A 21074-nucleotide genomic window follows, 5' to 3' on the forward strand; every position below is an offset into this window, starting at 1 on the left:
CAAGTGAGAGTCAGTGCATGTGGTAATGTACCCCAGTGAGAGTCAATGCCTGTGGAAATGTACCCCAGTGAGAGTCAGTGCCTGTAGAAGTGTACGCAAGTGAGAGACTGTGCCTGCAGAAGTGTACCCAATTGAGAATCTGCGCCTGTGGAAATGTACACCAGTGAGAGTCAGTGCCTGTGGAATTGCACCCCAGTGAGAGTCAGTGCCTGTGGAAGTTTACCCGAGTGAGCGTCAGTGCCTGTATAAGTGTACCCAAGTGAGAGTCAGTGCCTGTAGAAGTGTACCCCAGTTCGAGACAGTGCCTAGGGAACCGTACCCAAGGGACAGTTAGAGCCTGTGGGACTGCACCCCAGTGCGAGTCAGTGTGGGTTGAATTTTAACCCAGAGAGAGTCAGTGCCGATAGAAGTGTACCCCAGTGAGAGTCAGTCCCTGTCGACGTGCACCCCTGTGAGAGTCAGTCCCTGTGGCACTGGACCCGAGAGTGTGTCAGTGCCTGTGGAAGTTTACCCCATTCAGAGTCAGTGCCTGTGTAAGAGTACTCCAGTGAGATTCAGTGCCTGTGGAAGTTTACCCCATTCATAGTCAGTGCCTGTGGAAATGTACCCCAGTGAGAGACAGTGCCTGTGGAAGTGTACCCCACTGAGAGTCATTGCCTGTGGAACTGTAACCAATTCAGAGTCAGTGCCTGTGGAAGTTTACCCATTCAGAGTCAGTGCCTGGGGAAGTTTAACACATTCAGTTTCAGTGCCTGTGGAAGTGTACCCCAGTGAGAGTAAATGCCTGTGGAAGTTTACCCCATTCGGATTCAGTGCCTGTGGAAGTGTACCCCAGTGAGAGTCAATGCCTGTGGATGTTTACCCCATTCAGAGTCAGTGCATGTGGAAGTGTACACCAAAGAGAGTCTTTGCCTGTGGAAGTTGAACCCATTCAGTGTCATTGCCTGTGGAAGTGCATCCCAGTGAGGGTCAGTGCCTCTGGAAGTTTACCCCATTCAGAGTCAGTGCCTGTGGAAGGGTCCCCCAGTGAGAGTCAGTGCCTGTAGAAGTGTACCCAAGTGAGAGTCAGTGCCTGTGGAAGATTACCCCATTCAGATTCAGTGCCTGTGGATGTGTCCCCCAGTGAGAGTCAGTGCCTGTGGAAGTTTACCCCATTCAGATTCAGTACCTGTAGAAGTTTACCCCATTCAGATGCAGTGCCTGTAGCAGTTTACCCCATTCAGAGTCAGTGCCTGTGGAGGTTTACCCCAGTGAGAGTCAGTTCCTGTGGAAGTGTACCCCAGTGAGAGTCAGTGCCTTTGGAAGTTTACCCCATACAGAGTCAGTGCCTGTGTAAGTGTACCCCAGTGAGAGTCAGTGCCTGTGGAAGTGTACCCCCGTGAGAGTCAGTGCATGTGGAAGTTTACCCCATTCAGATTCAGAAACTGTAGCCGTTTTCCCTATTCATATTCAGCGCCTGTAGAAGTTTACCACATTCAGAGTCAGTACCTGTGTAAGTGTACCCCAGTGAGAGTCAGTGCCTGTGGAAGTTTACCCCATTCAGAGTCAGTGCCTGTGGAAGTTTACCCCAGTGAGAGTCAGTGCCAGTGGAAGTTTACCCCATTCAGCGCCAGTCCCTGTAGAAGTTTACACCATTCAGATTCAGTGCATGTAGAAGTATACCCAGTGAGAGTCAGTGCCAGTGGAAATGTACCCCTGTGAGAGTCAGTGCCTGTAGAAGTGTACCCCAGTGAGATTCAGTGGCTGGGGAGTGGCTCTCCATTAGGAGTCACTGCCTATAGAAGTGTATCCCATTCAGAGTCAGTGCATGTGGAAAGGTAAACCAGTGAGAGTCAGTGCCTGCAGAAGTGTACACAAGTGAGGGTCAGTGCCTGAAGAAGTGATCCCAAGTGAGAGTCGGTGCCTGTGGAAATTTACCCCATTCAGATTCAGTGCCTGTGGAAGTGTACCCCAGTGAGTGTCAGTGCCTGTGGAAGTTTACCCCATTCAGAGTCAGTGCCTGTGGACGTTTAGCCCAGTGAGAGTCATTGCCTCTAGAAGTTTACGCCATTCAGAATCAGTGCCTGTGGAAGTTTACCCCATTCAGATTCTGTGCCTGTGGCAGTATACCCCATTCAGACTCAGTGCCTGTGGAGGTTTACCCCAGTGAGAGTCAGTGCCTGTGGAAGTTTACCCCATTCAGATTCAGTACCTGTAGAAGTTTACCCCATTCAGATGCAGTGCCTGTAGCAGTTTACCCCATTCAGAGTCAGTGCCTGTGGAGGTTTACACCAGTGAGAGTCAGTTCCTGTGGAAGTGTACCCCAGTGAGAGTCAGTGCCTTTGGAAGTTTACCCCATACAGAGTCAGTGCCTGTGTAAGTGTACCCCAGTGAGAGTCAGTGCCTGTGGAAGTGTACCCCAGTGAGAGTCAGTGCCTGTGGAAGTTTACCCCATTCAGATTCAGAAACTGTAGCCGTTTTCCCTATTCAGAGTCAGTGCCTGTGGAAGTTTACCCCATTCAGAGTCAGTGCCTGTGGAAGTTTGCCCCAGTGAGAGTCAGTGACAGTGGAAGTTTACCCCATTCAGCGTCAGTCCCTGTAGAAGTTTACACCATTCAGATTCAGTGCATGTAGAAGTATACCCAGTGAGAGTCAGTGACAGTGGAAATGTACCCCTGTGAGAGTCAGTGCCTGTGGAAGTGTACCCCAGTGAGATTCAGTGGCTGGGGAGCGGCTCTCCATTAGGAGTCACTGCCTATAGAAGTGTATCCCATTCAGAGTCAGTGCATGTGGAAAGGTACACCAGTGAGAGTCAGTGCCTGCAGAAGTGTACACAAGTGAGAGTCAGTGCCTGTAGAAGTGTACCCAAGTGAGGGTCAGTGCCTGAAGAAGTGATCCCAAGTGAGAGTCGGTGCCTGTGGAAGTTTACCCCATTCAGATTCAGTGCCTGTGGAAGTGTACCCCAGTGAGTGTCAGTGCCTGTGGAGGTTTACCCCATTCAGAGTCAGTGCCTGTGGACGTTTAGCCCAGTGAGAGTCATTGCCTCTAGAAGTTTACGCCATTCAGAATCAGTGCCTGTGGAAGTTTACCCCATTCAGATTCTGTGCCTGTGGCAGTATACCCCATTCAGACTCAGTGCCTGTGGACGTTTACCCCATTCAGAGTCAGTGCCTGTGGAAGTGTACCCCAGTGAGGGTCAGTGCCTGTGGAAGATTACCCCATTCAGAGTCATGTGCCTGTGGAAGTTTACCCCAGTGAGAGTCAGAGCTTGTGGAAGTTTTCCCCATTCAGATTCAGTACCTGTAGAAGTTTACCCCATTCAGATTCAGTGCCTGTAGAAGTGTACCCCAGTGAGATTCAGTGCCAGTGGAAATGTATCCCTGTGAGAGTCCGTGCCTGTGGAAATGTACTCCAGTGAGAGTCAGAGCCTGTAGAAGTGTACCCCAGTGTGAGTCAGTGCCTGTGGAAATGTACCCGAGTGAGAGTCAGGGCCTGTCGAAGTGTACCCAAGTGAGAGTCAGTGCCTGTAGAAGTGTACCCAATTGAGAGTCAGTGCCAGTAGAAGTGTACCCAAGTGAGAGTCAGTGCATGTGGTAATGTACTCCAGTGAGAGTCAGTGCCTGTGGAAATGTACCCCAGTGAGAGTCAGTGCCTGTAGAAGTGTACCCAAGTGAGAGACAGTGCCTGTAGAAGTGTACCCAATTGAGAATCATTGCCTGTGGAAATGTACACCAGTGAGAGTCAGTGCCTGTGGAATTGCACCCCAGTGAGAGTCAGTGCCTGTGGAAGTTTACCCCATTCAGAGTCAGTGCCTGTGGAAGTGTCCCCGAGTGTGAGTCATTGCCTGTGGAAGTTTACCCCATTCAGATTCAGTACCTGTAGAGGTTAACCCCATTCAGATTCAGTGCCTGCAGAAGTTTACACCATTCAGAGTCACTGCCTGTGGAAGTTTACCCCATTCAGAGTCAGTACCTGTGGAAGTGTACCCCAGTGAGCGTCAGTGCCTGTATAAGTGTACCCAAGTGAGAGTCAGTGCCTGTAGAAGTGTACCCCTGTTCGAGACAGTGCCTAGGGAACGGTAGCCAAGTGACAGTTAGAGCCTGTGGGAATGCACCCCAGTGGGAGTCAGTGTGGGTTGAATTTTCACCCAGAGAGAGTCAGTGCCGATAGAAGTGTACCCCAGTGAGAGTCTGTACCTGTGGAAGTGTACCCCAGTGAGAGTCAGTCCCTGTCGAAGTGCACCCCTGTGAGAGTCAGTCCCTGTGGAACTGGACCCGAGAGAGTGTCAGTGCCTGTGGAAGTTTACCCCATTCAGAGTCAGTGCCTGTGTAAGAGTACTCCAGTGAGATTCAGTGCCTGTGGAAGTTTACCCCATTCAGAGTCAGTGCCTGTGGAAATGTACCCCAGTGAGAGACAGTGCCTGTGGAAGTGTACCCCAGTCAGAGTCAGTGCCTGTCGAAGTGAACCCCACTGAGAGTCATTGCCTGTGGAACGGTAACCAATTCAGAGTCAGTGCCTGTGGAAGTTTACCCATTCAGAGTCAGTGCCTGGGGAAGTTTAACACATTCAGATTCAGTGCCTGTGGAAGTGTACCCCAGTGAGAGTAAATGCCTGTGGAAGTTTACCCCATTCGGATTCATTGCCTGTGGAAGTGTACCCCAGTGAGAGTCAATGCCTGTGAATGTTTACCCCATTCAGAGTCAGTGCATGTGGAAGTGTGCACCAAAGAGAGTCTTTGCCGGTGGAAGTTGACCCCATTCAGTGTCATTGCCTGTGGAAATGCATCCCAGTGAGGGTCAGTGCCTGTGGAAGTTTACCCCATTCAGAGTCAGTGCCTGTGGAAGTGTCTTCCAGTGAGAGTCAGTGCCTGTAGAAGTGTACCCAAGTGAGAGTCAGTGCCTGTGGAAGTTTACCCCATTCAGATTCAGTGCCTGTGGATGTGTACCCCAGTGAGAGTCAGTGCCTGTAGAAGTTTACCCCATTCAGATGCAGTGTCTGTAGCAGTTTACCCCATTCAGAGTCAGTGCCTGTGGAGGTTTACCCCAGTGAGAGTCAGTTCCTGTGGAAGTGTACCCCAGTTTTAGTCAGTGCCTTTGGAAGTTTACCCCACACAGAGTCAGTGCCTGTGTAAGTGTACCCCAGTGAGAGTCAGTGCCTGTGGAAGTGCACCCCTGTGAGAGTCAGTCCCTGTGGAACTGGACCCGAGAGAGTGTCAGTGCCTGTGGAAGTTGACCCCATTCAGAGTCAGTGCCTGTGTAAGAGTACTCCAGTGAGATTCAGTGCCTGTGGAAGTTTACCCCATTCCGAGTCAGTGCCTGTGGAAATTTACCCCAGTGAGAGACAGTGCCTGTGGAAGTGTACCCCAGTCAGAGTCAGTGCCTGTCGAAGTGTACCCCACTGAGAGTCATTGCCTGTGGAACTGTAACCAATTCAGAGTCAGTGCATGTGGAAGTTTACCCATTCAGAGTCAGTGCCTGGGGAAGTTTAACACATTCAGTTTCAGTGCCTGTGGAAGTGTACCCCAGTGAGAGAAAATGCCTGTGGAAGTTTACCCCATTCGGATTCAGTGCCTGTGGAAGTGTACCCCAGTGAGAGTCAATGCCTGTGGATGTTTGCCACATTCAGAGTCAGTGCATGTGGAAGTGTACATCAAAGAGAGTCTTTGCTGGTGAAAGTTGACCCCATTCAGTGTCATTGCCTGTGGAAGTGCATCCCAGTGAGGGTCAGTGCCTGTGGAAGTTTACCCCATTCAGAGTCAGTGCCTGTGGAAGTGTCCCCCAGTGAGAGTCAGTGCCTGTAGAAGTGTACCCAAGTGAGAGTCAGTGCCTGTGGAAGTTTACCCCATTCAGATTCAGTGCCTGTGGAAGTTTACCCCAGTGAGAGTCAGAGCTTGTGGAAGTTTTCCCCATTCAGATTCAGTACCTGTAGAAGTTTACCCCATTCAAATTCAGTGCCTGTAGAAGTGTACCCCAGTGAGATTCAGTGCCAGTGGAAATGTATCCCTGTGAGAGTCCGTGCCTGTGGAAATGTACTCCAGTGAGAGTCAGAGCCTGTGGAAGTGTACCCAAGTGAGAGTCAGTGTCTGTGGAAGTTTACCCCATTCAGATTCAGTGCCTGTGGAAGTGTGCCCCAGTGAGAGTCAGTGCCTGTGGAAGTTTACCCCATTCATCTTCAGTCCCTGTAGAAGTTTACACCATTCAGATTCAGTGCCTGTAGAAGTGTACCCCAGTGAGAGTCAGTGCCTGTGGAAGTTTACCCCATTCATCTTCAGTCCCTGTAGAAGTTTACACCATTCAGATTCAGTGCCTGTAGAAGTGTACCCCAGTGAGAGTCAGTGCCTGTGGAAGTTTACCCCATTCAGAGTCAGTGCCTGTGGAAGTTTAACCCATTCAGATTCAGTGCCTGTAGAAGTGTACCCCAGTGAGATTCAGTGCTAGTGGCTATGTATCCCTGTGAGAGTCAGTGCCTGTGGAAATGTACTCCAGTGAGAGTCAATGCCTGCAGAAGTGTACCCAAGTGAGAGTATGTGCCTGTGGAAATGAACCCCAGTGAGAGTCAGTGCCTGTGGAAATGTACCCCAGTGAGAGTCAGTGCCTGTAGAAGTGTACCCAAGTGAGAGTCAGTGCCTGTGGAAGTTTACCCCATTCAGATTCAGTGCCTGTGGAAGTGTACCCCAGTGAGAGTCAGTGCCTGTGGAGGTTTACCGCATTCAGATTCAGTACCTGTAGAAGTTTACCACATTCAGATGCAGTGCCTGTAGAAGTTTACCCCATTCAGAGTCCGTGCCTGTGGAAGTTTACCCCATTCAGAGTCAGTGCCTGTGGAAGTGTACCCCAGTGAGATTCAGTGCCTGTGGAATTTTACCCCATTCAGATTCAGAAACTGTAGACGTTTTCCTCATTCATATTCAGTGCCTGGAGAGGTTTACCCCTTTCAGAGTCAGTGCCAGTGTAAGTTTAACCCATTCAGAGTCAGTGCCTGTGGAAGTGTACCCCAGTGAGAGTCAGTGCCTGTGGAATTTTACCCCATTCAGATTCAGAAACTGTAGACGTTTTCACCAGTCATATTCAGTGCCTGGAGAAGTTTACCCCATTCAGAGTCAGTGCCTGTGTAAGTGTACCCCATTCAGAGTCAGTGCCTGTGGAAGTGGAACACGCTGAGAGTCAGTGCCTGTGGAAGTTTACCCCATTCACAGTCAGTGCCTGTGGAAGTGTACTCCAGTGACAGTCACTGCCTAAAGAAGTGTACCCCACTCAGAGTCAGTGCATGTGGAAATGTACCCGAGTGAGAGTCAGGGCCTGTCGAAGTGTACCCAAGTGAGAGTCAGTGCCTGTAGAAGTGTACCCAATTGAGAGTCAGTGCCAGTAGAAGTGTACCCAAGTGAGAGTCAGTGCATGTGGTAATGTACTCCAGTGAGAGTCAGTGCCTGTGGAAATGTACCCCAGTGAGAGTCAGTGCCTGTAGAAGTGTGCCCAAGTGAGAGACAGTGCCTGTAGAAGTGTACCCAATTGAGAATCTGTGCCTGTGGAAATGTACACCAGTGAGAGTCAGTGCCTGTGGAATTGCACCCCAGTGAGAGTCAGTGCCTGTAGAAGTGTACCCCAGTTCGAGACAGTGCCTAGGGAACGGTAGCCAAGTGACAGTTAGAGCCTGTGGGAATGCACCCCAGTGGGAGTCAGTGTGGGTTGAATTTTCACCCAGAGAGAGTCAGTGCCGATAGAAGTGTACCCCAGTGAGAGTCTGTACCTGTGGAAGTGTACCCCAGTGAGAGTCAGTCCCTGTCGAAGTGCACCCCTGTGAGAGTCAGTCCCTGTGGAACTGGACCCGAGAGAGTGTCAGTGCCTGTGGAAGTTTACCCCATTCAGAGTCAGTGCCTGTGTAAGAGTACTCCAGTGAGATTCAGTGCCTGTGGAAGTTTACCCCATTCAGAGTCAGTGCCTGTGGAAATGTACCCCAGTGAGAGACAGTGCCTGTGGAAGTGTACCCCAGTCAGAGTCAGTGCCTGTCGAAGTGTACCCCACTGAGAGTCATTGCCTGTGGAACGGTAACCAATTCAGAGTCAGTGCCTGGGGAAGTTTAACACATTCAGATTCAGTGCCTGTGGAAGTGTACCCCAGTGAGAGTAAATGCCTGTGGAAGTTTACCCCATTCGGATTCAGTGCCTGTGGAAGTGTACCCCAGTGAGAGTCAATGCCTGTGAATGTTTACCCCATTCAGAGTCAGTGCATGTGGAAGTTTACCCCATTCAGATTCAGAAACTGTAGACGTTTTCCCTATTCATATTCAGTGCCTGTAGAAGTTTACCACATTCAGAGTCAGTGCCTGTGTAAGTGTACCCCAGTGAGAGTCAGTGCCTGTGGAAGTTTACCCCAATCAGAGTCAGTGCCTGTGGAAGTTTACCCCAGTGAGAGTCAGTGCCAGTGGAAGTTTACCCCATTCAGCGTCAGTCCCTGTAGAAGTTTACACCATTCAGATTCAGTGCATGTAGAAGTATACCCAGTGAGAGTCAGTGCCAGTGGAAATGTACCCCTGTGAGAGTCAGTGCCTGTAGAAGTGTACCCCAGTGAGATTCAGTGGCTGGGGAGCGGCTCTCCATTAGGAGTCACTGCCTATAGAAGTGTATCCCATTCAGAGTCAGTGCATGTGGAAAGGTATACCAGTGAGAGTCAGTGCCTGCAGAAGTGTACACAAGTGAGAGTCAGTGCCTGTAGAAGTGTACCCAAGTGAGGGTCAGTGCCTGAAGAAGTGATCCCAAGTGAGTGTCGGTGCCTGTGGAAGTTTACCCCATTCAGATTCAGTGCCTGTGGAAGTGTACCCCAGTGAGTGTCAGTGCCTGTGGAAGTTTACCCCATTCAGAGTCAGTGCCTATGGACGTTTAGCCCAGTGAGAGTCATTGCCTCTAGAAGTTTACGCCATTCAGAATCAGTGCCTGTGGAAGTTTACCCCATTCAGATTCAGTGCCTGTGGCAGTATACCCCATTCAGACTCAGTGCCTGTGGACGTTTACCCCATTCAGAGTCAATGCCTGTGGAAGTGTACCCCAGTGAGAGTCAGTGCCTGTGGAAGATTACCCCATTCAGAGTCATGTGCCTGTGGAAGTTTACCCCAGTGAGAGTCAGAGCTTGTGGAAGTTTTCCCCATTCAGATTCAGTACCTGTAGAAGTTTACCCCATTCAGATTCAGTGCCTGTAGAAGTGTACCACAGTGAAATTCAGTGCCAGATGAAATGTATCCCTGTGAGAGTCCGTGCCTGTGGAAATGTCCTCCAGTGAGAGTCAGAGCCTGTAGAAGTGTACCCAAGTGAGAGTCAGTGCCTGTGGAAGCTTACCCCATTCAGATTCAGTGCCTGTGGAAGTGTGCCCCAGTGAGAGTCAGTGCCTGTGGAAGTTTACCCCATTCATCTTCATTCCCTGTAGAAGTTTACACCATTCAGATTCAGTGCCTGTAGAAGTGTACCCCAGTGAGAGTCAGTTCCTGTGGAAGTTTACCCCATTCATCTTCAGTCCCTGTAGAAGTTTACACCATTCAGATTCAGTGCCTGTAGAAGTGTACCCCAGTGAGAGTCAGTGCCTGTGGAAGTTTACCCCATTCAGAGTCAGTGCCTGTGGAAGTTTAACCCATTCAGATTCAGTGCCTGTAGAAGTGTACCCCAGTGAGATTCAGTGCCAATGGAAATGTATCCCTGTGAGAGTCAGTGCCTGTGGAAATGTACTCCAGTGAGAGTCAGAGGCTGCAGAAGTGTACCCAAGTGAGAGTCAATGCCTGCAGAAGTGTACCCAAGTGAGAGAAAGTGCCTGTGGAAATGAACCCCAGTGAGAGTCAGTGCCTGTGGAAATGTACCCCAGTGAGAGTCAGTGCCTGTAGAAGTGTACCCAAGTGAGAGTCAGTGCCTGTGGAAGTTTACCCCATTCAGATTCAGTGCCTGTGGAAGTGCACCCCAGTGAGAGTCAGTGCCTGTGGAGGTTTACCGCATTCAGATTCAGTGCCTGCAGAAGTTTACACCATTCAGAGTCACTGCCTGTGGAAGTTTACCCCATTCAGAGTCAGTACCTGTGGAAGTGTACCCCAGTGAGCGTCAGTGCCTGGTTAAGTGTACCCAAGTGAGAGTCAGTGCCTGTAGAAGTGTACCCCAGTTCGAGACAGTGCCTAGGGAACGGTAGCCAAGTGACAGTTAGAGCCTGTGTGAATGCACCCCAGTGGGAGTCAGTGTGGGTTGAATTTTAACCCAGAGAGAGTCAGTGCCGATAGAAGTGTACCCCAGTGAGAGTCTGTACCGGTGGAAGTGTACCCCAGTGAGAGTCAGTCCCTGTCGAAGTGCACCCCTGTGAGAGTCAGTGCCTGTGGAAGTGTACCACAGTGTGAGTCAGTGCCTGTGGAAATGTACCCGAGTGAGAGTCAGGGCCTGTCGAAGTGTACCCAAGTGAGAGTCAGTGCCTGTAGAAGTGTACCCAATTGAGAGTCAGTGCCAGTAGAAGTGTACCCAAGTGAGAGTCAGAGCATGTGATAATGTACTCCAGTGAGAGTCAGTGCCTGTGGAAATGTACCCCAGTGAGAGTCAGTGCCTGTAGAAGTGTACCCAAGTGAGAGACAGTGCCTGTAGAAGTGTACCCAATTGAGAATCTGTGCCTGTGGAAATGTACACCAGTGAGAGTCAGTGCCTGTGGAATTGCACCCCAGTGAGAGTCAGTGCCTGTGGAAGTTTACCCCATTCAGAGTCAGTGCCTGTGGAAGTGTCCCCGAGTGTGAGTCATTGCCTGTGGAAGTTTACCCCTTTCAGATTCAGTACCTGTAGAGGTTTACCCCATTCAGATTCAGTGCCTGCAGAAGTTTACACCATTCAGAGTCACTGCCTGTGGAAGTTTACCCCATTCAGAGTCAGTACCTGTGGAAGTGTACCCCAGTGAGCGTCAGTGCCTGCATAAGTATACCCAAGTGAGAGTCAGTGCCTGTAGAAGTGTACCCCAGTTCGAGACAGTGCCTAGGGAACGGTAGCCAAGTGACAGTTAGAGCCTGTGGGAATGCACCCCAGTGGGAGTCAGTGTGGGTTGAATTTTAACCCAGAGAGAGTCAGTGCCGATAGAAGTGTACCCCAGTGAGAGTCTGTACCTGTGGAAGTGTACCCCAGTGAGAGTCAGTCCCTGTCGAAGTGCACCCCTGTGAGAGTCAGTCCCTGTGGAACTGGACCCGAGAGAGTGTCAGTGCCTGTGGAAGTTTACCCCATTCAGAGTCAGTGCCTGTGTAAGAGTACTCCAGTGAGATTCAGTGCCTGTGGAAGTTTACCCCATTCAGAGTCAGTGCCTGTGGAAATGTACCCCAGTGAGAGACAGTGCCTGTGGAAGTGTACCCCAGTCAGAGTCAGTGCCTGTCGAAGTGTACCCCACTGAGAGTCATTGCCTGTGGAACGGTAACCAATTCAGAGTCAGTGCCTGTGGAAGTTTACCCATTCAGAGTCAGTGCCTGGGGAAGTTTAACACATTCAGATTCAGTGCCTGTGGAAGTGTACCCCAGTGAGAGTAAATGCCTGTGGAAGTTTACCCCATTCGGATTCAGTGCCTGTGGAAGTGTACCCCAGTGAGAGTCAATGCCTGTGAATGTTTACCCCATTCAGAGTCAGTGCATGTGGAAGTGTACACCAAAGAGAGTCTTTGCCTGTGGAAGTTGACCCCATTCAGTGTCATTGCCTGTGGAAGTGCATCCCAGTGAGAGTCAGTGCCTGTGGAAGTTTACCCCATTCAGAGTCAGTGCCTGTGGAAGTGTCCCCCAGTGAGAGTCACTGCCTGTAGAAGTGTACCCAAGTGAGAGTCAGTGCCTGTGGAAGTTTACCCCATTCAGATTCAGTGACTGTGGATGTGTCCCCCAGTGAGAGTCAGTGGCTGTGGAAGTTTACCCCATTCAGATTCAGTACCTCTAGAAGTTTACCCCATTCAGATGCAGTGCCTGTGGAGGTTTACCCCAGTGAGAGTCAATGCCTGTGGAAGATTACCCCATTCAGATTCAGTACCTGTAGAAGTTTACCCAAGTGAGAGTCAGTGCCTGTGGAAGTTTACCCCATTCAGAGTCAGTGCCTGTGGAGGTTTACCCCAGTGAGAGTCAATGCCTGTGGAAGATTACCCCATTCAGATTCAGTACCTGTAGAAGTTTACCCCATACAGAGTCAGTGCCTGTGTAAGTGTACCCCAGTGAGAGTCAGTGCCTGTGGAAGTTTACCCCATTCCGATTCAGAAACTGTAGACGTTTTCCCCATTCATATTCAGTGCCTGTAGAAGTTTACCACATTCAGAGTCAGTGCCTGTGGAAGTGCATCCCAGTGAGGGTCAGTGCCTGTGGAAGTTTACCCAATTCAGAGTCAGTGCCTGTAGAAGTGTACCCAAGTGAGAGTCAGTGCCTGTGGAAGTTTACCCCATTCAGATTCAGTGCCTGTGGATGTGTACCCCAGTGAGAGTCAGTGCCTGTAGAAGTTTACCCCATTCAGATGCAGTGTCTGTAGCAGTTTACCCCATTCAGAGTCAGTGCCTGTGGAGGTTTACCCCAGTGAGAGTCAGTTCCTGTGGAAGTGTACCCCAGTGAGAGTCAGTGCCTTTGGAAGTTTACCCCACACAGAGTCAGTGCCTGTGTAAGTGTACCCCAGTGAGAGTCAGTGCCTGTGGAAGTGCACCCCTGTGAGAGTCAGTCCCTGTGGAACTGGACCCGAGAGAGTGTCAGTGCCTGTGGAAGTTTACCCCATTCAGAGTCAGTGCCTGTGTAAGAGTACTCCAGTGAGCTTCAGTGCCTGTGGAAGTTTACCCCATTCCGAGTCAGTGCCTGTGGAAATTTACCCCAGTGAGAGACAGTGCCTGTGGAAGTGTACCCCAGTCAGAGTCAGTGCCTGTCGAAGTGTACCCCACTGAGAGTCATTGCCTGTGGAACTGTAACCAATTCAGAGTCAGTGCATGTGGAAGTTTACCCATTCAGAGTCAGTGCCTGGGGAAGTTTAACACATTCAGTTTCAGTGCCTGTGGAAGTGTACCCCAGTGAGAGTAAATGCCTGTGGAAGTTTACCCCATTCGGATTCAGTGCCTGTGGAAGTGTACCCCAGTGAGAGTCAATGCCTGTGGATGTTTACCCCATTCAGAGTCAGTGCATGTGGAAGTGTACACCAAAGAGAGTCTTTGCTGGTGGAAGTTGACCCCATTCAGTGTCATTGTCTGTGGAAGTGCATTCCAGTGAGGGTCAGTGCCTGTGGAAGTTTACCCCATTCAGAGTCAGTGCCTGTGGAAGTGTCCCCCAGAGAGAGTCAGTGCCTGTAGAAGTGTACCCAAGTGAGAGTCAGTGCCTGTGGAAGTTTACCCCATTCAGATTCAGTGCCTGTGGATTTGTCCCCCAGTGAGAGTCAGTGCCTGTGGAAGTTTACCCCATTCAGATTCAGTACCTGTAGAAGTTTACCCCATTCAGATGCAGTGCCTGTAGCAGTTTACCCCATTCAGAGTCAGTGCCTGTGGAGGTTTACCCCAGTGAGAGTCAGTTCCTGTGGAAGTGTATCCCAGTGAGAGTCAGTGCCTTTGGAAGTTTACCCCAGACAGAGTCAGTGCCTGTGTAAGTGTACCCCAGTGAGAGTCAGTGCCTGTGGAAGTGTACCCCAGTGAGAGTCAGTGCCTGTGGAGGTTTACCCCATTCCGATTCAGAAACTGTAGACGTTTTCCCCATTCATATTCAGTGCCTGTAGAAGTTTACCACATTCAGAGTCAGTGCCTGTGGAAGTGCATCCCAGTGAGGGTCAGTGCCTGTGGAAGTTTACCCCATTCAGAGTCAGTGCCTGTAGAAGTGTACCCAAGTGAGAGTCAGTGCCTGTAGAAGTTTACCCCATTCAGATGCAGTGCCTGTAGCAGTTTACCCCATTCAGAGTCAGTGCCTGTGGAGGTTTACCCCAGTGAGAGTCAGTTCCTGTGGAAGTGTACCCCAGTGAGAGTCAGTGCCTTTGGACGTTTACCCCATACAGAGTCAGTGCCTGTGTAAGTGTACCCCAGTGAGAGTCAGTGCCTGTGGAAGAGTACCCCAGTGAGAGTCAGTGCCTGTGGACGTTTACCCCATTCAGATTCAGAAACTGTAGACGTTTTCCCCATTCATATTCAGTGCCTGTAGAAGTTTACCACATACAGAGTCAGTGCCTGTGTAAGTGTACCCCATTCAGAGTCAGTGCCTGTGGAAGTTTACCCCATTCAGAGTCAGTGCCTGTGCAAGTGAACCCCAGTGACAGTCAGTGCCTGCAGAAGTGTACCCCAGTGAGATTCAGTGGCAGGGGAGCAACTCTGCATTAGGAGTCACTGCCTATAGAAGTGTACCCCACTCAGAGTCAGTGCATGTGGAAATGTACCCCAGTGTGAGTCAGTGCCTGTGGAAATGTGCCCGAGTGAGAGTCAGGGCCTGCAGAAGTATACCCAAGTGAGAGTCAGTGCCTGTGGAAGTGTACCCAATTGAGAGTCAGTGCCAGTAGAAGTGTACCCAAGTGAGAGTCAGTGCCTGTGGAAATGTACCCCAGTGAGAGTCAGTGCCTGTAGGCGTGTACCCAAGTGAGAGACAGCGCCTGTAGAAGTGTACCCAATTGAGAATCTGTACCTGTGGAAATGTACACCAGTGAGATTCAGAGATTGTGGAAATGTACCCCAGTGAGAGTCAATGCCTGTAGAAGTGTACCCAAGTGAGAGTCAGTGCCTCTTGAAGTTTATGCCATTCAGATTCAGTACCTGTAGAAGTTTATCCCATTCAGATTTTTTTGCCTGTGGAAGTGTACCCCATTGAGAGTCAGTACCTGTGGAAGTTTAACCCATTCAGAGTCAGTGCCTGTGGAAGTTTAACCCATTTAGAGTCAGTGCCTGCGGAAATGTACCCCAGTGGGAGTCATTGCCTGTGGAAGTGTACCCCAGTGAGAGTCAGTTCCTGTGGAAGTTTACCCCATTCAGCATCAGTCCCTGCAGAAGTTTACACCATTCAGATTCAGTGCCTGTGGAAGTGTACCCAGTGAGAGTCAGTGGCAGTGGAAATGTACCCCTGTGAGAGTCAGTGCCTGTAGAAGTGTACCACAGTGAGATTCAGTGGCTGGGCAGCGGCTCTCCATTAGGAGTCACTGCCTAAAGAAGTGTACCCCATTCAGAGTCAGTGCATGTGGAAAGTTACACCAGTGAGAGTCAGTGCCCGCAGAAGTGTACCCAAGTGAGAGTCAGTGCCTGCAGAAGTGTACCCAAGTGAGAGTCAGTGCCTGTGGAAATTTACCCCATCCAGTGTCAGTACTTGTGGAAGTGTCCCCCAGTCAGAGTCAGTGCCTGTGGAAGCTTGCCCCATTCAGAGTCAGTGCCTGTGGAAGTGCACCCCCGTGAGAGTCAGGGCCTGTGGATGTTTACCCCAATCAGAGTCAGTGCCTGTTGAAGTGTCCCCCAGTGTGAGTCAGTGCCTGTGGAAGTTTACCTCATGCAGATTCAGTTCCTGTAGAAGTTTACCCCATTCAGATTCAGTGTCGGTGGAAGATTACCCCTTTCAGAGTCACTGCCTGTGGAAGTTTACCCCATTCAGTGTCAGTACCTGTGGAAGTGAACCCCAGTGAGAGTCAGAGCCTGTGGAAGTTTACCCCAGTGAGAGTCAGTGCCTGTGGAAGTTTAACCCATTCAGACTCAGTGCCTGTGGAAGTGTACCCCAGTGAGAGTAAGTGCCTGTGGAAGTTTACCCCAGTCTGTGTCAGTGCCTGTCGAAGTGTACCCCACTGAGAGTCATTGCCTGCGGATGTGTACCCCAGTGAGAGTCATTGCCTGTGGAAGTGCACTCCAGTGCGAGTCAGTGCCTGTGGAAATTTACCCCATTCAGAGTCAGTGCCTGTGGAAGAGTTCTCCAGTGAGAGTCAGTGCCAGTGGAAGTTTACCCCATTCAGAGTCAGTGCCTGTGGAAGTGTACTCCAGTTAGAGTCAGTGCCTGTGGAAATTTACCCCAGTAAGTGTGAGTGCCTATCGAAGTGTACCCCACTGAGAGTCATTGCCTGTGGAAGTTTACCCCATTCAGAGTCAGTGCTTGTGGAAGTGTACCCCAGTGAGAGTCAGTGCCTGAGGAATTGTACCCCAGTGAGAATCATTGCCTCTGGAAGTTTACCCCATTCAGAGTCGGTACCCGTGGATGTTTACCCCATTCAGATTCTGTGCATGTGGAAGTGCACCCCAATCAGAGTCAGTGCCTGTGGAAGCTTACCCCATTCAGAGTCAGTGCCAGTGGAAGTGTACCCAAGTGAGAGTCAGTGCCTGTGGAATTTTACCCCATTCAGATTCAGTAACTGTAGAGGTTTACCACATTCAGATTCAGTGCCTGTAGAAGTGTACCCCAGTGAGAGTCAGTGCTTGTGCAAGTTTAACCCATTCAGAGTCAGTGCCTGTGGAAGTGTACCCCAGTGAGAGTCATTGCCTGTGGAAGTGTACCCCAGTCAGAGTCAGTGCCTGTGGAAGTTTACGCCATTCAGAGACAGTGCCTGCGGATGTTTACCCCATTCAGATTCAGTACCTGTAGAAGTTTACAACATTCAGATTCAGTGCCTGAATAAGTGTACCCCAGTGAGAGTCAGTGCCTGTGGAAATGTACCCCAGTGAGAGTCAGTGCCTGTAGAAGTGTTCCCAAGTGAGAGTCAGTGCCTGTGGAACTGTACCTCAGAGAGAGTCAGTGCCTGTAGAAGTGTGCCCAAGTGAGAGTCAGTGCCTGTGGAAATGTACCCCAGTGAGAGTCAGTGCCTATAGAAGTGTACCCAAGTGAGAGTCAGTGCCTGTGGAAATGTACCCCAGTGAGAGTCAGTGCCTGTAGAAGTGTACCCAAGTGAGAGTCAGCGCCTGTCGAAGTGTACCCAAGTGAGCGTCAGTGCCTGTGGAAATGTACCCCTGTGAGAGACAGTGCCTGTAGAAGTGTAGTCCAGTGAGAGTTAGTGCCTGTAGAAGTGTACCCAAGTGAGAGTCAGTGCCTGTGGAAATGTACCCAAGTGAGAGTCTGTGCGTATAGAAGTGCATCCAAGTGAGAGTCAGTGCCTGTGGAACTGTACCCCAGTGAGAGTCAGTGCCTGTGGAACTGTCTCTCAGAGAGAGTCAGTGCCTGTGGATGTGTCCCCCAGTGAGAGTCAGTGCCTGTGGAAGTGTACTCCAGTGAGAGTCAGTGCCTGTAGAAGTATACCTCAGTGAGATACAGTGCCTGTAGAAGTGTACCCAAGTGAGAGTCAGTGCCTGTGGAAATGTACCCAAGTGATAGTCATTGTGGGTGGAATTTTAACCCGGAGAGAGTCATTGCCTACAGAAGTGTACCCCAGTGAGAGTCTGGACCAGTAGAAGTGTACCCCCGTGAGAGTCAGTCCCAGTAGAAGCGTACCCCTGTGAGAGTCTGTACCTGTAGAAGTGAACCCCTGTGAGAGTCAGTACCTGTGGAACGGGATCCGAGTGAGTGTCAGTGCTTGTGGAAGTTTACCACTTTCAGAGTCAGTGCCTGTGGAAGTGTACTCCAGTGAGAGACAGTGCCTGTGGAAGTTTACCCCATTCAGAGTCAGTGCCTGTGGAAGTGTACCCCAGTGTTAGTCAGTGCCTGTGGAACTGTACTCCAGTGAGAGTCAGTGCCTGTGGAAGTTTACCCCATTCAAACTCAGTGCCTGTGGAAGTGTACCCCAGTGTGAGTCAGTGCCTGTGGAACTGTACTCCAGTGAGAGTCAGTGCCTGTGGAAGTTTACCCCATTCAAACTCAGTGCCGGTGTAAGTGTACTCCAGTGAGAGTCAGTGCCTGTGGAAGTTTACCCCATTCAGAGTCAGTGCCTGTGGAAGTGTTCTCCAGAGAGAGTCAGTGCCTGTGGAAGTTTACCCCAGGAAGTGTCAGTGCCTATCGAAGTGAACCCCACTGAGAGTCATTGCCTGTGGAAGTTTACCCCATTCTGAGTCAGTGCCTCTGGAAGTGTACTCCAGGAAGTGTCAGTGCCTATCGAAGTGTACCCCACTGAGAGTCATTGCCTCTGGATGTTTACCCTATTCAGATTCAGTGCATGTGGCAGTGCACCCCAATCAGAGTCAGTGCGTGTGGAAGTTTACCCCATTCAGAGTCAGTACCTGTGGAAGTGTACCTCAGTGAGAGTCAGTGCCTGTGGAAGTGTACCCCATTCAGAGTCAGTGCCTGTGGAAATGTACCCCAGTGAGAATCAGTGCCTGTGGAAGTTTACCCCATTCAGATTCAGTACCTGTAGAAGTCACATTCAGATTCATTGCCTGTAGAAGTGTACCCCAGTGAGAGTCAGTGCCTGTGGAAGATTACCCCATTCAGAGTCTGAGCCTGTGGAAGTGTACACCGGTGAGAGTCAGTGCCTGTGGAAGTTTACCCCATTCAGAGTCAGTGCCTATGTAAGTGTACCCCAGTTAGAGTCAGTGCCAGTGGAAGTGAACCCCAGTGAGAGTCAGTGCCTGCGCAGGTTTAACCCATTCAGAGTCAGTGTCTGTTGAAGTGTACCCCAGTGAGAGTCATTGCCTGTGGAAGTGTACCCCATTCAGATTCAGTAACTGTAGAGGTTTACAACATTCAGATTCAGTGCCTGTAGAAGTGTACCCCAGTGAGAGTCAGTGCCTGTGCAAGTTTAACCCATTCAGAGTCAGTGCCTGTGGAAGTGTACCCCAGTGAGAGTCATTGCCTGTGGAAGTGTACCCCAGTCAGAGTCAGTGCCTGTGGAAGTTTACGCCATTCAGAGTCAGTGCCTGTGGATGTTTACCCCATTCAGATTCAGTACCTGTAGAAGTTGACACCATTCAGAGTCAGTGCCTGTAGAAGTGTACCCAAGTGAGAGTCAGTGCCTGTAGAAGTGTACCCAAGTGAGAGTCAGTGCCTGTGGAAATGTACCCCAGTGAGAGACAGTGCCTGTAGAAGTGTACTCCAGTGAGAGTCAGTGCCTGTAGAAGTGTACCCAAGTGAGAGTCAGTGCCTGTGGAAATGTACCCAAGTGAGAGTCAGTGCCTATAGAAGTGTATCCAAGTGAGAGTCAGTGCCTGTGGAATTGTACCCCAGTGAGAGTCAGTGCCTGTGGAACTGTCTCTCAGAGAGAGTCAGTGCCTGTGGAAGTGTCCCCCAGTGAGAGTCAGTGCCTGTGGAAGTGTACTCCAGTGAGAGTCAGTGCCTGTAGAAGTGTACCCCTGTGAGAGTCAGTGCCTGTAGAAGTGTAACCAAGTGAGAGTCAGTGCCTGTGGAAATGTACCCCAGTGAGAGACAGTGCCTGTAGAAGTGTACCCAAGTGAGAGTCAGTGCCTGTGGAAATGTACCCAAGTGAGAGTCAGTGCCTATAGAAGTGTACCCAAGTGAGAGTCAGTGCCTGTGGAAATGTACCCCAGTGAGAGTCAGTGCCTGTAGAAGTGTACCCAAGTGAGAGTCCGTGCCTGTAGAGGTGTACCCCAGTGAGTGTCAGTGCCTGTGGAAATGTACCCAAGTGAGAGTCAGTGCCTTTAGAAGTGTATCCAAGTGAGAGTCAGTGCCTGTGGAACTGTACCCCAGTGAGAGTCAGTGCCTGTGGAACTGTCTCTCAGAGAGAGTCAGTGCCAGTAGAAATTTGCCCCAGTTTGAGTCATTGCCTTGGGAACGGTACCCAAGTGATAGTTAGAGCCTGTGGGACTGCACACCAGTGCGAGTCATTGTGGGTGGAATTTTAACCCAGAGAGAGTCATTGCCTACAGAAGTGTACCCCAGTGAGAGTCTGTACCTGTAGAAGTGTACACCCGTGAGAGTCAGTCCCAGTAGAAGCGTACCCCTGTGAGATTCTGTACCTGTAGAAGTGAACCCCTGTGAGTGTCAGTCCCTGTGGAACTGGATCCGAGTGAGTGTCAGTGCCTGTGGAAGTTTACCACTTTCAGAGTCAGTGCCTGTGGAAGTGTACTCCAGTGAGAGACAGTGCCTGTGGAGGTTTACCCCATTCAGAGTCAGTGCCTGTGGAAGTGTACCCCAGTGTGAGTCAGTGCATGTGGAACTGTACTCCAGTGAGAGTCAGTGCCTGTGGAAGTTTACCCCATTCAAACTCAGTGCCTGTGGAAGTGTACCCCAGTGTGAGTCAGTGCCTGTGGAACTGTACTCCAGTGAGAGTCAGTGCCTGTGGAAGTTTACCCCATTCAGAGTCAGTGCCTATCGAAGTGAACCCCACTGAGAGTCATTGACTGTGGAAGTTTACCCCATTCTGAGTCAGTGCCTGTGGAAGTGTACTCCAGTGAGTGTCAGTGCCTGTGGAAGTTTACCCCAGTAAGTGTCACTGCCTTTGGAAGTTTACCCCAGGAAGTGTCAGTGCCTATCGAAGTGTACCCCACTGAGAGTCATTGCCTCTGGATGTTTAAGCCATTCAGATTCAGTGCATGTGGCAGTGTACCCCAATCAGAGTCAGTGCGTGTGGAGGTTTACCCCATTCAGAGTCAGTACCTGTGGAAGTGAACCTCAGTGAGAGTCAGTGCCTGTGGAAGTGTACCCCATTCAGAGTCAGTGCCTGTGGAAATGTACCCCAGTGAGAATCAGTGCCTGTGGAAGTTTACCCCATTCAGATTCAGTACCTGTAGAAGTTTACCACATTCAGATTCAGTGCCTGTAGAAGTGTACCCCAGTGAGAGTCAGTGCCTGTGGAAGATTACCCCATTCAGAGTCTGTGCCTGTGGAAGTGTACACCGGTGAGAGTCAGTGCCTGTGGAAGTTTACCCCATTCATAGTCAGTGCCTATGTAAGTGTACCCCAGTTAGAGTCAGTGCCAGTGGAAGTGAACCCCAGTGAGAGTCAGTGCCTGCGCAGGTTTAACCCATTCAGAGTCAGTGTCTGTGGAAGTGTACCCCAGTGAGAGTCATTGCCTGTGGAAGTGTACCCCATTCAGATTCAGTAACTGTAGAGGTTTACCACATTCAGATTCAGTGCCTGTAGAAGTGTACCCCAGTGAGAGTCAGTGCCTGTGCAAGTTTAACCCATTCAGATTCAGTGCCTGTGGAAGTGTACCCCAGTGAGAGTCATTGCCTGTGGAAGTGTACCCCAGTCAGAGTCAGTGCCTGTGGAAGTTTACGCCATTCAGAGTCAGTGCCTGTGGATGTTTACCCCATTCAGATTCAGTACCTGTAGAAGTT

Source organism: Heterodontus francisci, unplaced genomic scaffold (genome assembly GCF_036365525.1).
Source record: "Heterodontus francisci isolate sHetFra1 unplaced genomic scaffold, sHetFra1.hap1 HAP1_SCAFFOLD_159, whole genome shotgun sequence".
Taxonomy (NCBI): Eukaryota; Metazoa; Chordata; class Chondrichthyes; order Heterodontiformes; family Heterodontidae; genus Heterodontus; species Heterodontus francisci.